Genomic DNA, 18,569 nt, shown 5'->3' on the forward strand with positions numbered 1-18,569 from the left:
CAAAATAATTTACAATTCAAAAGTCTGAAAAGTCCAAATTAAACATAAAGTCCATTTAAACCACTTTATCAAAAAAATCCTATTTCGAGTTCCCGTACGCCATCCACTCCTAGGTTTATTGATTACCTAAAAGGATTAAATAAAAGGTGAGCTTACGAGCCCAGTGTGAAACTCAACCCAACAAAAAAATTAGAAACATATAAATTAATAGATACGTATGCAGTTGTAGTCCAATTACATAATTATACTCATATTCATATACAGAACCAGATGCAAAATTAAATATAGAATCAGATCCTACCCCCATTCGCTACACACCATCTCCGTTCATCGTTACACACTAATTAGGGTAATAAATTCCCATCCAACCCTACATACCTATAAGTGAGCGTATGTCATTTTTCAGAACAGTACAGTCAAGCTGCCAAAAATAGATAAGTGTGGCAATGCAACCAGAACAAATATGTGGTATTAGCCACCAGATAAGGAAATTTATTAAACTGCTAACACTTCCTCTGTCTTATCAATATCCCACCCTAATATTCATGCAATACTAATCAGATATTAGATACATACATGTCATACATGCTAATGTCACGGGTCAAAGTGCAAAGCCTGTGACCATGGTACAAGATGCGCCCCATGGAGTACTATCGATTAGATTGGGAACATTTAGCCTACGAGAATTGGCTTGATTCAAAGAACTGTTAGAGAAGTCTATCAGATTGAAGCTTGGTTAGCCCGATAATGAAGATATGGCAACTTAGGTTATTTTTAGTAAGTAGGGGAATCATATCTTGTAGATTGGATATGATATGATGTAATCTTGTAAATCCCTAAAATTAAGGGATAGGTTAATCTCGTCCGTTGATATAATTTAATCTTAACCGTCGATTTTGGGGGATTTCAACTATAAATAGAGAGCCTCCCCCTCACTTTCAAATCATCCATTATAAACTGAATTCTTAAGAGTAATAGAATTCTGAGAGCATTTACTCAAACGCCTCGTGTGCATTCTTTTTGTGGCTTTCTATTGTTCTTTGTGGCTTATTTTGGCATAAATTTGCTTCTGCTATATAAATTGGTGCCTGGGAGGAGTTTTTAAGGAATCCTCACTTGAGTAAAGGCTAACTTAGGTGAGTTTGGACGAACAGATCACCTAAGGCTGCACGAATCACAAGATTAAAGATTTAGCCCTATGATAGTGGTATTCGAGCTATTAGTTCGAAGGCACTGTTGGGATGTCGAAAGAAGTTGTCAGTCAGAGTGAGCCAATGGAGACCCACGGAAAGGCCAGAAAAGTGATTCGGTCAAGGGATTTATTCTCAGCTTTGGATGGTCGAGTCATCATTCTAGAGGAGTCCATAGGGGACGTCAAAAAGAGGATCGACGAAGTCGATAATAGAATCACTGATGGGTTGCAGTCCATGAAAGAGCAGCTTAGAGAATATGTATGGGATACTATCGGTTCCTCAAAAAATAACCTGGCTAAAAAGGATGATGCTCTTAAGGCTATGGTGACAACTTTGAAGGAATAGATCAATGAGCTTCAGGGGGAGCTCAAGATTTTCAAGGCTACTATGGGTAATGGAATGTTGGTTTCAAAGCAGCAGGCAATGAATGTACCCAAACCGAAAACGTTTAAAGGGGTATGGTTTGCAAGTGAAGTGGACAACTTTCTTTGGGCCATGGGGTAATACTTCCGTGTGATGGGCATCAAGGATGATGCCATAAAGGTAAATAGTATTGCTATGTATTTTACTGACGTTGCTTTGTTATGGTGGTGACGTAGGTCCACTAATGTGAGACGTGGTAGGACTGAGATTGGGACTTGGGAGGAGTTCCAAAAGGAGTTCAAAGCACAGCTTTAACCCGAGTATACCAAAGATGAAGCTCGAGCAAAGTTGCGGCGGCTTATGCAACAAGGCACAGTTAGGGAGTATGGGCGGGAGTTCAGTGAACTCATGCTCCCAATTTCTAATTTGAGCAAGAATAAAGCATTTTTCTCCTTTGCGGATTGGTTGAAACTATGGGTGAAACAAGAATTGCAATGTCGAGGAGTTTAGGAACTTACTAATGCCATGATGGTAGTAGAGTCTTTAGTGGAACTTGTTCCGAGAAGAGACAAGTTTGAATCTTCCAAGCCCAGTGAGAGGGGCAATGATAGGTACCATAAGGAAGATAAAGAGAGACATAGCGATTATGAAAATGATAGTAGTAGCAATGGTGGTAATGAGAAGCCACGAAATGGGAAGTAGAGACATAATAGCCTAAAAAAGAAGAGGGGAAAGTTGAGATGATACCTTTGTAAGGGACTGCATATGAAGAGGGACTGGCCAAAGGTATCTTCATTTTCGGCTATCAAGAAGAATAATGAGCTAGAAAAGGAGAAACCTATTTAGAAAAAGACATCGAGGGTCAATTCGATGGTGCTCATTCCTAAGAAAAGGAACGGTAGAGAAGGGTTGATATTTGTAGACATCAACATTGCAGGTCAAAAGAGGAGTGCTCTTGTTGATATGGGAGCATCAAACTTATTCATATCAGAAAAGGCTGCGGGGAAACTTGGTTTCTCAATTAAGAAATCGAATAGGAAGATCAAGACGGTAAATTTCGAGGAGGCCCTAACTATGGGAGTTTGTAATGTGGAGTTACAAAACTGTTCTTTGTGGCTTCTTTTGGCATAAGTTTTCTTTCGCTATATAAATTAGTGCCTTGGAGGAGTTTTTAAGGAATCCCTACTTGAGTAAAGGCTGACTTAGGAAAATTTGGACTAACAGATCGCCTAAGGCTACAAAGATCGCGAGATGAAAGATCTAGCCCTGTGACACTAACACATCAGATTATAAAATCATGCTTTCAAAATTCAAATAAACAGAAGTAGAATATCATGTTTCATAATTATAAATCATACATAACATATTTCAGAGCCTACGAAATGGCTATTCTCAAATCACACTTTAAATACGGCCTTAACTAAATTTTACAAAAATTGGACCCACATGGCCTAACTGGCTGAGCCTATGTCGTCCACACAATATGGCACATATTTGTGTGGCCCACACGACCTAAATAACCCAGCTTATATGGTCCACACAACCGTGTGACATCGATAGTGAGCTTTTCAACATCACGTCGTTCGCTATTTTTCAGGGTTTTCGTTACATACCTTGTCAGTTTTCCGATGTGAACACAATAGCGAGGATCCCATCACCTAAACATCTTTAAAAAAAACTAATAAACAAGTCTTGTACTAAATTTATCCACCAAATCAGACGTGAATAAACAATAAATACAAACTAACTAAACCGACCCTTAACCGAAATTTTCCTCCACTTATCCTTGCAAGCATAACCGCCTAAGCTGAGCCTAGATCTCTAGAAAAACATCATAAGCCTCACGTCCTTCTCCTATCAGAAAACCATAACTATTAAACAACAAATTTTGTAACGCACCAAAACGCAAATTGAATACCAAGAAAACTAAAACCTTGCAACTGTAAGTACTGATACTTACACCAAACTTACTTACGATCAACTCTATTGACACCATGCAAATATCGTAGAAATGATGGCGAAATAAGAACAAGAAGTAGAAGATTGAAAAAAAAAATACAGAAGCAAAAATGAGAACAAACGTATGTGGAGCAAAGAGATGAATTTGAAGCGTGAGATAGAGAAGGAGATGGGGAAAGAGGATGACAAATTTAGGAGGATTTTGGAAAAAAATTGGGATAATTCTGAAAAAAACCTAAAAAAATACTCACTTTCCCACTAAATTCGTTTAGTGATTTTTATCAGATATCCCCCAGAATTCAAATTCCATACAACTTCTACCCCTTGGCTGATATAGATAAAGGAAATCAAAAATATTTTTTATTTTGCATGCACAAGAACTGGAATACAGAACCTTTGGGTAAGCTAAAGTCTTACCATTGAATCAGCAGTCTCATTTTTTTATTAATTAAGTGAAAACAATATATAAACCTAATATCCAAAGTCAATGGTTGCGCAAAATTTAACAAAATTTAAAGAAAAGGAATTCAAGCCCAAAACCTCACACACACTATTCACAACACTTAACCACTAAAGCAAAATAAATTACTTAACAAGATTTTACAATTCAAAAACTAAAATTTTGGGGCACTACAATCCAATTTGGTACATAACCTTTTTGTTTATATTTTTAAGAAGTTAATATTAGAAATTAACTAAACACCATTAAAAATAATAGAAAATACAAATTTAAAAATATAATATATAATAAAATTATATAAATAATTTAATATTTGTAAAAATAATTGTTTACTTTGACTAGCATAATTTTAGTTTTTAATTAAGTAGGTAAATGGTTTGACGCTAAATCAGGTTATTAGTACACATTGCTTATTGTGGATTTAAAATTAAAACAAATAGAACACGTAATAATCTCTTAATCAATTTATAAAATTAAAAAAAATCATTATCAATGTAACAAAAGAAAATTCAATTAGTTCTTTCATAATTTTTTCTTATGAAAAATTAAATGTTCATAAGTTTTTCTTATATAATTATTGATTGAACAATTGGATTTTTCAAAGCCATATTTTTTAACTCGATTTAATTTCCAATTTCAAGGACCAACTTTGAGGACTATTTCTATGTACCTTGATGGAAATATCATACCGTTAACAACAAGATTAAATCTAAAGTGTTTTTTTAAGGTTTTTCCATATTCTTTAGCCAAAATTTTATTAATCAAAGGGTTATAAAATATTAAATTTAGAAGAAAACTAATGGGAAAAAGGAAATAAAATTTCAAGATAAACTCATTGGTATCAAGAATTAGCTTGAAAAAAGGTCCGCTTGTTGAGATAAGTTTTTTTTTTTTTTGGAGGGGTTACAAATTTTTAGATGTGGAATGCCTCTATTTTAAAAGTTGAAAGCTTTGATTTGAAATTTTAAGGATCAATTTGATAGAAATTGTAAATGTGAAATGTTAAATTTATTGAATTATTTAGAATTAGGATCAAATTGATAGAATATGTAAGTATTGAGGACTAAATATATTATTATACCAATAAAAAAAGGCTTTTCGTTTATCAATTTAATTGCATATGACCAGAACAAGAATGAATTCAAACTTTAGTGTCTAAATTGAACATTTTAAAGTTAGATGACCAAAATAAAAGTATAGACACAATTAGGTGACCATTTGTAGAATTTACCCAAAGTAAATTATAATTTGGAGAAAAGAAGTTGAGATATTTAGACTAAATTTAAAAAAAATACCATTTCTTAAAATGGAATGTAATAACCTAACTTTAAATATAAGTTAATTTGTTTATTAAATATTAATCTTTGCGTGGACCTATTTGAAAAAAAAAATAGAAGAAAAAGGTGCACTTATGCATTATCATTAAATTGGTTGACAAAGTTAAAAGAAAAAGCTAAGAAATGACGTGAAAAGCCAGGGAAACTGTCGTTATAACAAAAATAACGATGAAAGTTGTGATTGGGATTTTATATAATTTAACACTTTTTAGATATATATATATATATATTTTTAAATAATTTTATTAAAAATTTTGATAATATTTGTTCTTTTTAAGACAATATCTAAAAGTATTTAATGCCCCTCTTTAACTCGTAAATAGGAAGATAATATGTTTCAATACATTCGAACTCCAATTCGAACTCACATCCTTCTACATTAGTAACAATACCTATGCTAATCAATTAATACTCAATCTACAACACTTTTTAGATTAATACTCAATCTACAACACTTTTAGATACCTAAACTCTCTATATTTATGGATTTTGTTGTTTCATAGGTAAATGTTTAAAATATTTTATATTTATATAATATTAATTACTTGAATGTTGTATATTATACTTCAATATTAGGTGTTTAATACATTATTTCGCGTCAGGTTTAATATTAGTAAGTCAACTCATGTCTTCCTAATTATGTATTTACTATTATGTTCTAAAAGTATATTTTAAGCCAAAATTAATGATAAATAAACAGTTTTTTAAATTAAATTAGTTTTAAAACTGGTTTTCAAATCAATTAAAAATTAAATATTCTAGCTTTTGAGATTTTAAAAGTTAAGGTGTCAAATTATAAATTTACTTCTCATTTTAATTCTAAAAATATTATTTATATTTTTCAAATTAAATATTACAAACATATATATTAATTAATTAAAATAATTAAAATTTGTAATTCATATATCTTATTATTAAGAATAAGTCAATATAAATTATTTTAATATATCAGTATTATAATCTAAGTTGAATATATAATAATAATAATAATAATAATAATAATAATAATAATAATGATAAATACACGTCAAAATAAGGATTCTTTATATTCAAGTAAATTATAATTTTATTATAGTTTAAGTGTATATATTTCATATATCATAATACTAACGAATTTGTATATCATTTAAATACATACTTTTTACTTTATATAATATTTAAAATAGACATTTTACATCCAAAATTTTTCTTCTACATCAATGCTAAACATTTTCAAATTTCTCAAAAGCATATTCTAAAAGTAACTTTTCTTGACAGTTTTGAAAACATTTTTTGTCGTTGATCTTAGATTGGCTTTAAATTATTTTTAAATTATTCTTTTATCCGAATTGTGAATAAATTTATGTTCAAATTGAAATATTTATAACTTTTTCTTCAATACATTCTTTTCAAAATAAAGGGAAGTCTATTAAATAAGATACTTGGATAAAACAATAAGTATTTATATACATCTCTCTTTTTATCACCTAGGTTTAAGTACAATCAACTTTATCTATAACTGCCTCCTTGGTTTGCCAAGATTTTACTCACTACAGCAAAACAGGTTTTTAGCGGTGCTTTTTTGGGCCTAAAGCAGCACCGCTAAAACTATTTATAGCGCTTGTTAAGCGCAGCAAAAAACACCGCTAAATTTTTGTGGCGTTTATGTGAAAAAACGCCGCTATAGACCCTTAGTAGCGTTTTTACCTCAAATGTCTCTATAGAATGTGACATTTAATGTGACCTTTAGCGGTGCTTTTTCCACAAATGCCACTATAGAACATGACCTTTTAGTAGCGCTTTTCCTACAAACGCCACTATAGAACATGACCTTTAGCAGCGCTTTTACCGTAAACGCCGCTAAAGAACATGACTTTTAGCAGCATTTATACAAAAAAAGGTCACTAACTTTAGCAGATTTCTAATATCCTATTTTCATTCATATACAACCCTTCCTGTAACATCAAACCCAACCAAAAATAGCAAATCTAAATGATACTTTCAAAATCCAACGAAAGATATATAATCTAAATTAAAAAATGAAATAACAAAAATATTCTTACAATAATGTTAAAAGTTATAATGTTAAAATATTCTTACAATAAGAAAACAAACGTCTAAGATGGTGGATTCTGTGACTGCTGAAACATCTTCAGCATATTCTGAAGTTGTTGCTGGAGTTCGTCGTATTTTTTGCTTTGCTCTGCTTCCCTTGCTTCCCTCGCTGCTGCCTCCGCTTTAAGTTGTAGCTAGAGTTCTTCATATTTTCTTTGAACCTCTACTTCTCTCGATGCTGCCTCCGCTTTAAGTTGAGCAATTTGCTCAACTGTGCTCGCTTGCATCTAAGCCATTTGATCTCTTAACCTCTAAAATCTCGTAATGGAGAATTAAAATTTGAATATATTAAAAATTTTGTGCCAACACTTTAACAAAAACAATTAATTATGTGCCAACATTTTAATAAGATTAACTAAATAATCACATTATAAAAATACATAATATATTAATTAAAAGCTTTTATTTGTTGGCTCTAATAAAGGGACGAAATTCGAATATACCATTCACTTTTTCACATCTGTAAACAAGACAGGATGACCTCAATGGCATAATTTTGAAACATCTAAATAAATAATTAAAATAGCTGTTCTATATCTATTAGTGTTAGCTGTATGAAATTGGAAGATTGAAGCAAAAAATGGTTAACGTGATGGGGCATTAACAGAAGGGCAATAAAAAATAAAATAAAGAGGCCCTGAACCTTATCTTATTAACAAAACGACTGTTTTAATGGCTATTATCTCAGCCATTTCCGATCCCTTAGCTACTATCAATAAACCACTCCTTCTTATCTCTCAAACCCCCCCCCCCCCCCCAACAACCCACTTCGTTCTCCAATGCTATCATTATACTTATGAATATCTTAGGTGATGTCACAATAAATTGTTAACTTGTTGAACTAGCCTGTGCATATTTACCATATAAAATAAAATGGAAATGGAATTTTTTCCCAATTCAAAGTCAAAATTCTAGAGAATAAATTTCCAAAATATCAGTGGCGTACAGCTTAATCTTTTTAATTCTTATCTAAGTGTTGTTGCTCTAACTTCCAAGTCTTTGTTTACTTAATTGTCTTCAAATTGAATTGCAAAAACTCATGAAACATTATTTCCTTGTTTCCAGCAAGCATGTATTACTTGCAAAAATATAAACTAATAATTAAATACCAAGAAAAAATAGGCTATACTTTACATTGCAAATTCATAATTATTTTGGAAATTTCTTACTTAATATTAGAAGTCATAATAATCCACGAAATTATTAGAGAAGATGGTATAAGTGTCATAACCAAGTAAACCATTTCAATGCGTTGATATTTTTTGGCAGATCCCTTTTCTTTTTTCCTTGGTTTGTCAAGAATTCAAAATTCAGATAAGAAAATTAAAAACAAAAAAAGAAAGGAAACAGAGCTGTCTACCTGAGACAATGTGGATTGAAGCTAAGTAAATTGGATGGCAGATAACAAAAAACTGGATGGCAGAAAATTGGATGACAAACCACTTATGTGCTTTAAATCACTATTACAAACAAAAGAAAATTTCAAATCAATGTTGTCACCACCAAGAAATCAAATCAATGGAATAAACAAAAGAAATACAAAACTAATGAATTATAAACGAAGTGGTCCTTCATATAGAAAAAAGAAAAACCTGGGATTGTGAGAAAAAGGAAATGATATTTTCATTTTCTCTCTTTAAAATGACTTATTTTCTTAAATTTCAAAAGATTGATATTTAAAATTTGCATATTTATTTAATTTCCTTTAAAAGAACATATCAAGACAAAATTATTGTTTACCTTGTAATAAAATAAACATAATATTTGGGTAAAATTAAAATTATGTTTTAATAACTTTAACTTTTTATTAATATGTATTAAAATAATGCTTTTATCCTTCAATTAAATAATATATTTTTTGCAATAACCATTCATATGGATCAATTACAAGGCATGTTGTTTATAAGCTACAAGTAATAAAAATAGTTGCATGTGAGAAGGGAGACTTCAACTACCAAACAACCAAATGTGATTTCAATTTATTCTTGAAAATAAGGAACAACAGCAAGTTGAGAGATAATTATGGTAGAAAAACAAAAGATAAGGATAAGGGCAACACATCCCCACATCTTCACTGCCTCTGTTTTGGGTATAAACTACATATCTATGTTTCTAATATGCACACCTCAACTTAGTTCAACAATTTTTTCTGTTTTTAAAAAAAAATTAATCTAAACCAAAACTCAAACTTTAGTATAAACCAGTATGATTTTTATTGAACAAGATTCATGTAAGGAAGGGTTTAGGGCTTCCTTATATTTTTATTTTATTTTTAAATAAAATAGCTTAATGGAATAAGGTTAAATGATTTAAATAATATTGAAATTAAGGAATAAACAAAGTCTCACCACACTCTAACAAGATGGCCATTTGGGTGGTGAGATAAACAGTAGGCCAACTTCATCAAAATCAACCAACATTAAAGCAGAGCCCACTACTCAATTACGAAACTTATGGTATATGCATATATCCCCATTTCCTACAAAATCCAATATCATATTTGATTGAGATGCTACTTTCTATCCAAACATATGAAGACATAATTTAATATAATAATTCAATTACAACAAAACAAGGTTGCTGCCCAATATCAAAGCAACGAAGTAGTTGACTATTTTCCATTCCAAATACACAAAAAGCAACAATAATAATAACAAGACAAAATCAAATGAAATTTACAAGGTGAAGCAACAGACGGCTGGTGACAGAGATGCAGCAGAGGGCTGCCAACAGCGATGTAGAGAGCTGTCGACGGTGATTTGGGGAACTGATTTGGGGAAAAATATTTCGGGAGGGGGAACTGATTTGGGAAAAAAATATTTGGGGAAATGTTAGGGATTTCGGGGAAGGGGATTTGGGGAAACTAAAATGGGGGAAAAAATAAAGGAATTTTAGGTATTAGGGATTTAGGTGAGGATTTAGGTTTAAGGGTTTCCAAAAAGGGATTTTAAATTTTCGGGAAAAAATAAATTGATTTGGGGGATTAACGTTTAGGGGGAAAATTTAGGGATTTCGGGTATATGAGATGAAAATGATGAGAGCAAAACGATGCCGTTTCAATTAAAACAAAATGACTTTTTAAGGCGTTTTTCACCTAGTGCCGCTAAAGATTGACCTATTGCGGCATTTTTAAAGTAGCGCCGCTAACGCCAGTAAAAGTGCCATACAAAACGACACTGTTTTGTATAAAGTAAAACGATTTTTTTTGCGATGTTTTTCACATAGCGCCGCTAAAGATCGACCTATTGCGGCATTTTTAAAGTAGCGCACTAACGCAACTAAAAGTGCAATACAAAATGGCACCATTTTGTACAAAGTAAAATGATTTTTTTGCGGCGTCTTTATCTTGTACACCTTTTGCAGCGTTTTTCTTCTAACGCCGCTAAAGCCCGACCTATTGCGGCATTTACCCCCTAGCGCCTCTAATGCCACTAAAACCGCCACTACAAAATGGTGTCGTTTTGTCTAAAGTAAAATTATTTTTTGCAGCATTTTTTATGAAAAATGGCGCCGTTTTGTCTAAAGTAAAATTGTTTACCTTTTGCGGCGTTTATGGGAAAAATGCCGCTAATGCCTTTGGTACTAATAAATATTTAAAAATTCAACAAAATTTAAAAAATTTTATAATTTCTTTAAAAAAATATTTGCGCCAACAATGGAATACAAATTGACTAGCACGTGAGTTGTCACATCAGTGCCGTCGAAGATTGAAAGTCAAATTGATCTAAAAATAAGACAAAAGTGATAAAATGAGTAAATATTAATAGTGAATTTTATCATTATGCAAACCCAGCTTTAGGGATGTGGGTTTTAACTTTTTGAGCATTTAATCCCCCTATTATCCTAAGAGAACTAAGAAGCCCACATTGCTCAAATCGAAGTACATGTACTAAATTGATAAAAAAAATTGAAACGTACGATACTAATCACCAATTCAAAAAGTGTAAGGACAAAAATTGATCAAATTGAAGTACATGTACTAAATCCCTAATTTTAGTTAGATTCAATCCAATTTTCTTCTTTGTTTCTATATTTGAAAGGTTTAATTATTTCTTAAATTCCTTTAAATTAAGTTTGTTTTGTTTCAAACAATATATTTAATTTATAAAATTTTAAATTTGTGTACTGAAAATAATTTTAAAAATGAAACTAAACTTCCTTACGAAGAGTTTGTATCCACAAGTTTAATTTTTTGTGTAGCTGATAGAATTTATCGAAATTGATTTTGATAAAATTTAACTTCTCAAAATCTTTTTGATATTATATCTACAATGTACTACTCATATTTCCTCCCCAACTCATAAACAGGAGGATAATGCATTTCAACACACTGAAACCCATGTTCTCTTATATTGACAACAATGCTCATACTAATTGAGTTAAGACTCAATCTGCTTAACTTCCCTAACCCCTAACCCCTAAAAGCCTAACTCCTAACCTTTAAAAACATAAACCCCAAAATACTAAACCATAAACTCAAAATCCTAACTCTAAAGCAATAACTTCCAACCCCTAAAACATAAGCACTAATACCTAAAAATACTAAACCCTAAGCCTTAAACAGTAAAACACTAAACCCTAAACCATAACCATAAACTATAATGATAGTTTTAAAATTTTAAAATTAATATTATCTCTTTTACAATTATATCGAAATTATTTAATATATAAATTTAAGAACAATCATCAGATACCTAAAAACTTTAAAATTATTTTAAATAATAGTTTTTCATTTTTTCATTTTTAACATATATTTTTCTATGTTTTTACTTTCAAATTTTTCTATGTGTCATTAATTTTTTCTGAAGATTTTAAATATTCAATTAAAAATAAATTGTATTTTAATTAATATAAAGAAACTAGTTAAATAATAAACTGCTAGACCTTTTGCTGCGTTTTTCTCACAAACGCCGCTAATGCTTGACCTTTTGCGGCGTTTTTCTCATGCTATAGCTCTAAATTTTGCGACGTTTTCCGATTAGCGCCACTAATGTATAACTTTTGCGGCATTTTGGTCAAAACGCCACAAAAAACGTTGCTAAAAGCCTGTTTTGCTATAGTAACTTGTTATAGAGAGATGATTGCAAAACACCTATAACATGTTATAAAAAGACAATTGTTGTAAATCTACAATAGAATCCATATCAAGAAATTCCATCAAATAACAAAGTGAGAATTATGTTGAAAACAGAAAGAAAATGATAATCAAATAAAAAAAAAAATGTATAGCAGGTGCGTGCATTATCACTTTTATAAATATTGTAATTTACATTCTTTTACATGAGTAATTATGAAGTTTATAAAACTAGCAAGTTCAATTAATTATTATGAGTTATCAACCTTTATTTTTTTGTAAAGAAAAACAAATATAGTAATCTAACTACATAAGAGTTCTTTGAGAAAGACTGTCACCTACTTGAACAGTAGAAGAAAGTGCTAGCACCTCTATTAGAATCTCCTCAAATATCTTCAGGCCATGATTTGTATCAAAGGCCATCTTGGCTAAACAGTCAGTAACCTTATTCTAGTCTATAGGAAAATGTTGTATGACCCAAAGTTCTACACTCACCAGAAAAAGATGGATACATCTAATAAGAGTAGAATTCGAACTCATCAAGGAAGAATGTTGAATGATCTTGACCACTTCCAAGCTATCTATTTGAATAATCACACCCTCATATCTTCTATAGTGAATGAGGGTCAATCCATCTAGAATACCCCACAATTCAGCATTAAGAACTGAGCATTTGCCCAAATATATGTTGTATCCCATAATCCACTCCCCATTTTCATTTCTTATGACTCCCTGCTATAGCATTTTTAGAAGCAATCTGAACTGTCCTATTAGTACAAAGGCTTATCCAATTTTCTAGAATATGAGTAATTAAATTTGACTCCTATTTTCTAGACACGTCCTCCTTGTGAAAAGAGGAAAATTGTTTTGCCCAAATATATGATATTTTAACTATCTCATATGTATTCCATGAGACACCCTGAAAAAGAAAAAGGTTTTGATCCCTCCAAATCCTTTAGATAAGTAAACCAAATAAACAAGACCAATTTACCTCATCGACTAGTGATTTAGCAGCATTCTATAAATTAGACTTTAACCACTTAATAAGGTCACCTGTAAAGAAACACCCATTAATTCTATCCAGAAAAACATGCGTCCAAATTTTTTTAGTTGTCGGACAATCTCTGAGAACATTTAATATGTCTTCAGAATGATGACCACATATACCACAAGAACTATCATACCCTATACCCCGCTTAACAAGCTTTACATTAGTAAGAAAACGTTGATTCAAGACACGCCATATGAAAAGTCTGACTCTATGGGGCACTTGAAATTTCCATGCCAAGTTCCACTTCACATTCTTTATATTCCACAATCATTCCTGAATGTGCCAATACGCACTTTTGAGAGAGAAAATACCATTTGAAGTATGAGCCCAAATAATCCTGTCAAAACCTGCAAATGGATGGGGTGAAGGAATACCCACAATAAGTCTAATTATATCATCAGGTAGTTAAAGACGAAAAAGATCCAAATTCCAATACCCCTCTCCAGTGGCTATATCACTAAGAAGACAGTCCAAATTCATATTAGCATAGATTGGAACTTGATAGATCAAAGACCCCATATTTGGGATTCATGAGTCTTTCCAAAAAATAATATTATTCCCATTTCCAATTGGCCAAAGCAAACTTCTGCAAATTAGAGGCCATGCCTTAGAAATAACCCTCCAAAGAAATAAACATCTCCCTCGCAAGATATTATCTTGTAACAGCTCAATTTTGGGGCTAGTCGGAATAGTGGTCTCGAGACCATAACTTTGAAGTCAAAGAAATTATTTTATTATTAATATAGAGTCATAGTATGTTTATATTAGTGCATGAAAAATTTGGTGAGCTAATTTTAACGTTTATGAGCCCAATTGCGAAAAAGGACTAAATCGCATAAAGTGTAAAAATCCTAATTTGATAGCTAAAGGTGTTATTTTATTAGAGAATTAAAATTTGAGGATTTTAAAGGGCAATTAGACCCTTTTAAAGGAGCATAACCGGCCATCGAGTCAAAGAGGAGACAAAATTTTAAAATTTGGTGGGTTAAGTGGCTTATTTTGACCAAAAATAGAAATAAATAAAAGAAGGATGATATCATCCCTTTTCATCTTCTTCCTCCATCGAAATTTTCAGAAAATAATGGGGTTTTAAGAGCTTCAAATTTCAACAACTTTAAGCCTTACAAGTAAGTGATCCTAATGGCTTCCCTTAAATATTTTTGTACTTTTGAGGCCCTTGAAGCATGAGCTTTCAAATGAGAGTAATATTTTGCAAAATGATTAAGAGTCTAGGGTTTTTCCATGAAAGGATTTGTGATGTTTGCTGAGTTTTTATGGAAGAAAATGAGTCTTAGGTGTCTTATAAACAACTTTTGTGAAATGTGTTAGCATGAAAACACCTAAAAGGACAAATATGCATAAGTTGTAAAATAGATAATAAATGTGTGAAATAGTGGAAATTTGGTGTTGCTATAAGAGTCAAAGAGGTTCTGTTAGTCTTGAGAAATAAATAAATTCGATAAAAATCAATTTTCGAGCCTAAGGGTAAAATGGTTATTTTGTCAAGGTCTAGGGGCAAAATGGTCATCTTACCAAATAAGTGAATTTTTGATTGTCTAATTTTATTTAGTGATTAAATAAGTGCATTTTGTTATTATAGATCAAGAAATACCGAATCCGAACTAGACTGAGGGAAAACCAAGCAAATCAACTAAATCGGCTAGTCGCCACATTTTGTAATCCGAGGTAAGTTGTATATAAATAATACAACTACATTGTTAATTATATGTGCTTGAATTATTACAGCATAAATTACTTGATTGTGAAATTGAGAATGTATAATGGTAAATGAGATAGTAGAATTTTCCATTGGAACCTTAGGAAGTAAATCGGATATTCATGCCATGACATTTGAGTCATTCGTGTGTGAGCTAGTGTAAGACATGTCTGGGACATGCATCGACCACATTATGAGAGCTAGTGCTGGGATATGGCATCGATATTGAGACGAGGGCTAGTGTAAAACATGTTTGAGACGTGCATTGGCCTCGAGACGTAAGCCATTGTAAGACATGTTTGGGATATGCATCGGCTACGAGATGATAGTCAGTGTAAGACCATGTCTGGGACATGACATCGACTTGAGATATGAGCCAGTGTAAGCCCGTGTCTAGGACATGGCATCGGCACCTTACCCTATGCTTGGGGCTTATGTAATATCCGGTAGTATTCCAAATGGTTCAACGGTGAAAGTTATGTTCTTAAGCTAATGAGGAAAGTATAACCATGTTGTGAGTGGTACAGGTACCTAATTGGTACGTATGAGATATGAGCTCAATATATAACGTGACTTGTATGGATGGTAATGAGTAAGTTGTGCTTATGCCTACCTTGGTGTTATGAGCATGTTTATTATTGATAAATGGTGTATACTTACTTATCTGCAACTTACTAAGCTATTATGCTTACTTCCTTCCCTTCTTATTTCCTTACAGTGCCGCCTAACTAGCTCAAGGATCACCGAAAGTCAGAGATATTGATCACACTATCAACTGACGCATTCGATATAGTTGGATTTATATTTTTGAATATGGCATGTATAGGACTTAGACTTTATTATTTTGTGCCATTGAGGTTTGACCATATGTATTGGCTTGGGTTGGAAACCTTTTAATTTGTATTAAGCCTTGAATGATAGCTAACATTCATTTTGAATTTATAAAAGACGCATTATTATGGTTGAATGAATGTCTATTGTGGCTGATTTGGTTATAGGAATTATGCTTGTTTTGGTATTGGTTGGTATTTGTATAGAACTACATATGTAAGAGTAGCAATGGGGCTTGGTAAATAGCCTTATATTATCCACACAGGTAGGCACACAGGCGTGTGTCTAAGCTGTGTGTGAAACAAAGTCTACCACATGGGCGTGTGGTCCGGCCGTGTGTCTCCTGCACGTAAATATTTCAAGTCAGTATGCATGATAGTAGACACACGGACAGAGACATGGTGGTGTATCTCAGTCGTGTGAAGGGCACGGCCTAGCACACGGGCGTGTGACTTGGCCATGTGACCTTTAAGAATTACTGAATCAGAAACAAAATTTCCAGGTTTTTGCACACGAGCGTGTCATGGCCGTGTGAAGGACATGGGCTAGAGACACAGGTGTGTGCCAGGCCGTGTGAAAACCCCTGTATATGTGCATTTAGAATTAATTCTACATGGGTGGAGAGCATGGGCATGTCCCTATCTTGCTTAGGCCGTGTGAGACACATGGGCCATCAACACGACTATTTTAGAATGCTCACATGGGCGTGTTCCCCTTCCACACGGGCGTGTGCCTCTGTGTCAAGTGACATTTTCCTATAGTTGTCAAAAGGACCTAGGATGTTCCCGAATGATTTCTGATGTGTGTTTTGGGCTTCATAAGCCCATATTAAGAATATATTGATAAGTTTAAGAAAGTTTTAAATTTTCCAAGTCATGAGGACTCGGAATTGGTTGTAAGTATGAGTTCAAGTTAGGTAATGCCTTGTATCTCGCTCAGCGTAGGATACCGGTATTGGGTGTTACATTTAGTGGTATCGGAGCTATGGTTTAGTCGGTTCTAGGACTAACCTAGCGAGAGTATGAGTCTAGCTATACATGTCATAATTATATATTGATAGTGTGACTACTTCTGACGATAATAAATTGTATTTTCATATAGTAAATGGATCCAGATAGAACTACGGCTAATGATGTGGAGAGTAATACGCCGGCTCCCGCCGAAGGGACCGCGCCAGTTGAGAGTGAGCCCGTGACTATGGTCCAAGGCGGAGGGGATAGAGAAGCCTATCTCCGAATGATTGATGCTTGGTACACGGAGTTCATCCGTGTGAATCTGAACACTCTACCTCCCCCACCTCCTCCGATCCCTCAATATGCCCTGGTAGCTCTGCAAGGTGCGGACATGTTTAGGAGGGAGAAACCTCCAGTGGATAAGATTCGGAAACAAGGGGCTGAGGAATTTCGGGCTAGTATAAATGATGACCCAGAAAGAGCAAAGTTTTGGTTGGAAAATACCATTAGGGTATTCAATGAACTATCGTGCACACCTGAAGAGTGTGTGAAGTGTACAGTGTCACTCCTATGGGATTCGGCGTATCAGTGGTGGAATACTCTCGTGTCTATTATATCGAGAGAGAGAATCACTTAGGAATTCTTCCAGGAAGAATTTCAAAAAAAGTATATTAGCCAAAGATTCATAAATCAAAAGAGGAAGGAATTCCTAGAGCTAAAGCAAGGTCCAATGGCGGTGATGGAATATGAGCGTGAATTTATGAGGCTCAGTAAATATGCACGAAAATGAGTGTCTACAGAAGCCACTATGTGTAAGAAGTTCGAGGATGGCCTTAATAAAGATATTCGAGTGTTTGTTGGTATCCTAGAACTAAGAGAATTTGTAGTGCTCATTGAGAGAGCATGCAAGGTAGATGAGCTGATAAAAGAGAAGAGGAAAGTGGCTACTGAGTCGCGATATTCCAAGAAAAGACAGATGGGGAAGTCACATCAGTTCTCATCTAAGAGATCGAAGGAATTCACTACCCGATCGAATGCTTCGATGGGGGTTTTCGAATAGAAATAAGAACCGACAGAATGCAACTTCTAGAGTCAGACCGTTTCTGTCGCGGGTGTCAGTAGTTCTCGGCCAAATAGGGCAGAGTGTTCGTAATGTGGCAGACGCCATTTCGGCGAGTGTCGAGGTAAAGAAAGAGGGTGTTTTAAATATGGGTCACTGAACCACTTCATCCGAGACTGCCCCGAAATAGAAGATAGAGAGAAAAAGCAAGAAGCGAAGGCAAGTAGTGCCCCATTGAGGGGTAGACCATAAAAGAACCTTGGAAGCGGGGCTACTAGTAGAGGTGCACCAAGAGATGCTACAGCGAGGTCCGAGGGTAGAGCGCCTGCAAGGACTTACACTATTTGTGCCCGTGAAGAGGCAGAGTCTCCCAACGTGATTACGGATACCTTTTCTATCCATGAAATATTTGTTATTGCTTTAATTGACCTAGGGTCGACCTACTCCTATATTTGTATGGAATTGATATCTTGCATG

The 18,569-nt window shown here is 33.3% G+C and overlaps 1 long non-coding RNA gene across 1 annotated transcript; it reads right to left on the minus strand.

Moving 5' to 3' along the window:
• Window positions 1–7,290: 7,290 nt before the first annotated feature.
• LOC128290389 (uncharacterized) lies at window positions 7,291–8,796 on the minus strand. The gene is made up of 2 exons (XR_008280207.1): window positions 8,767–8,796; window positions 7,291–7,657 (listed from the first exon to the last, which is right to left on the minus strand). It is a non-coding gene; the product is annotated as an uncharacterized LOC128290389 (long non-coding RNA).
• Window positions 8,797–18,569: the final 9,773 nt, after the last annotated feature.

The sequence above is a fragment of the Gossypium arboreum genome, chromosome 3, assembly GCF_025698485.1.
Source record: "Gossypium arboreum isolate Shixiya-1 chromosome 3, ASM2569848v2, whole genome shotgun sequence".
Taxonomy (NCBI): domain Eukaryota; kingdom Viridiplantae; phylum Streptophyta; class Magnoliopsida; order Malvales; family Malvaceae; genus Gossypium; species Gossypium arboreum.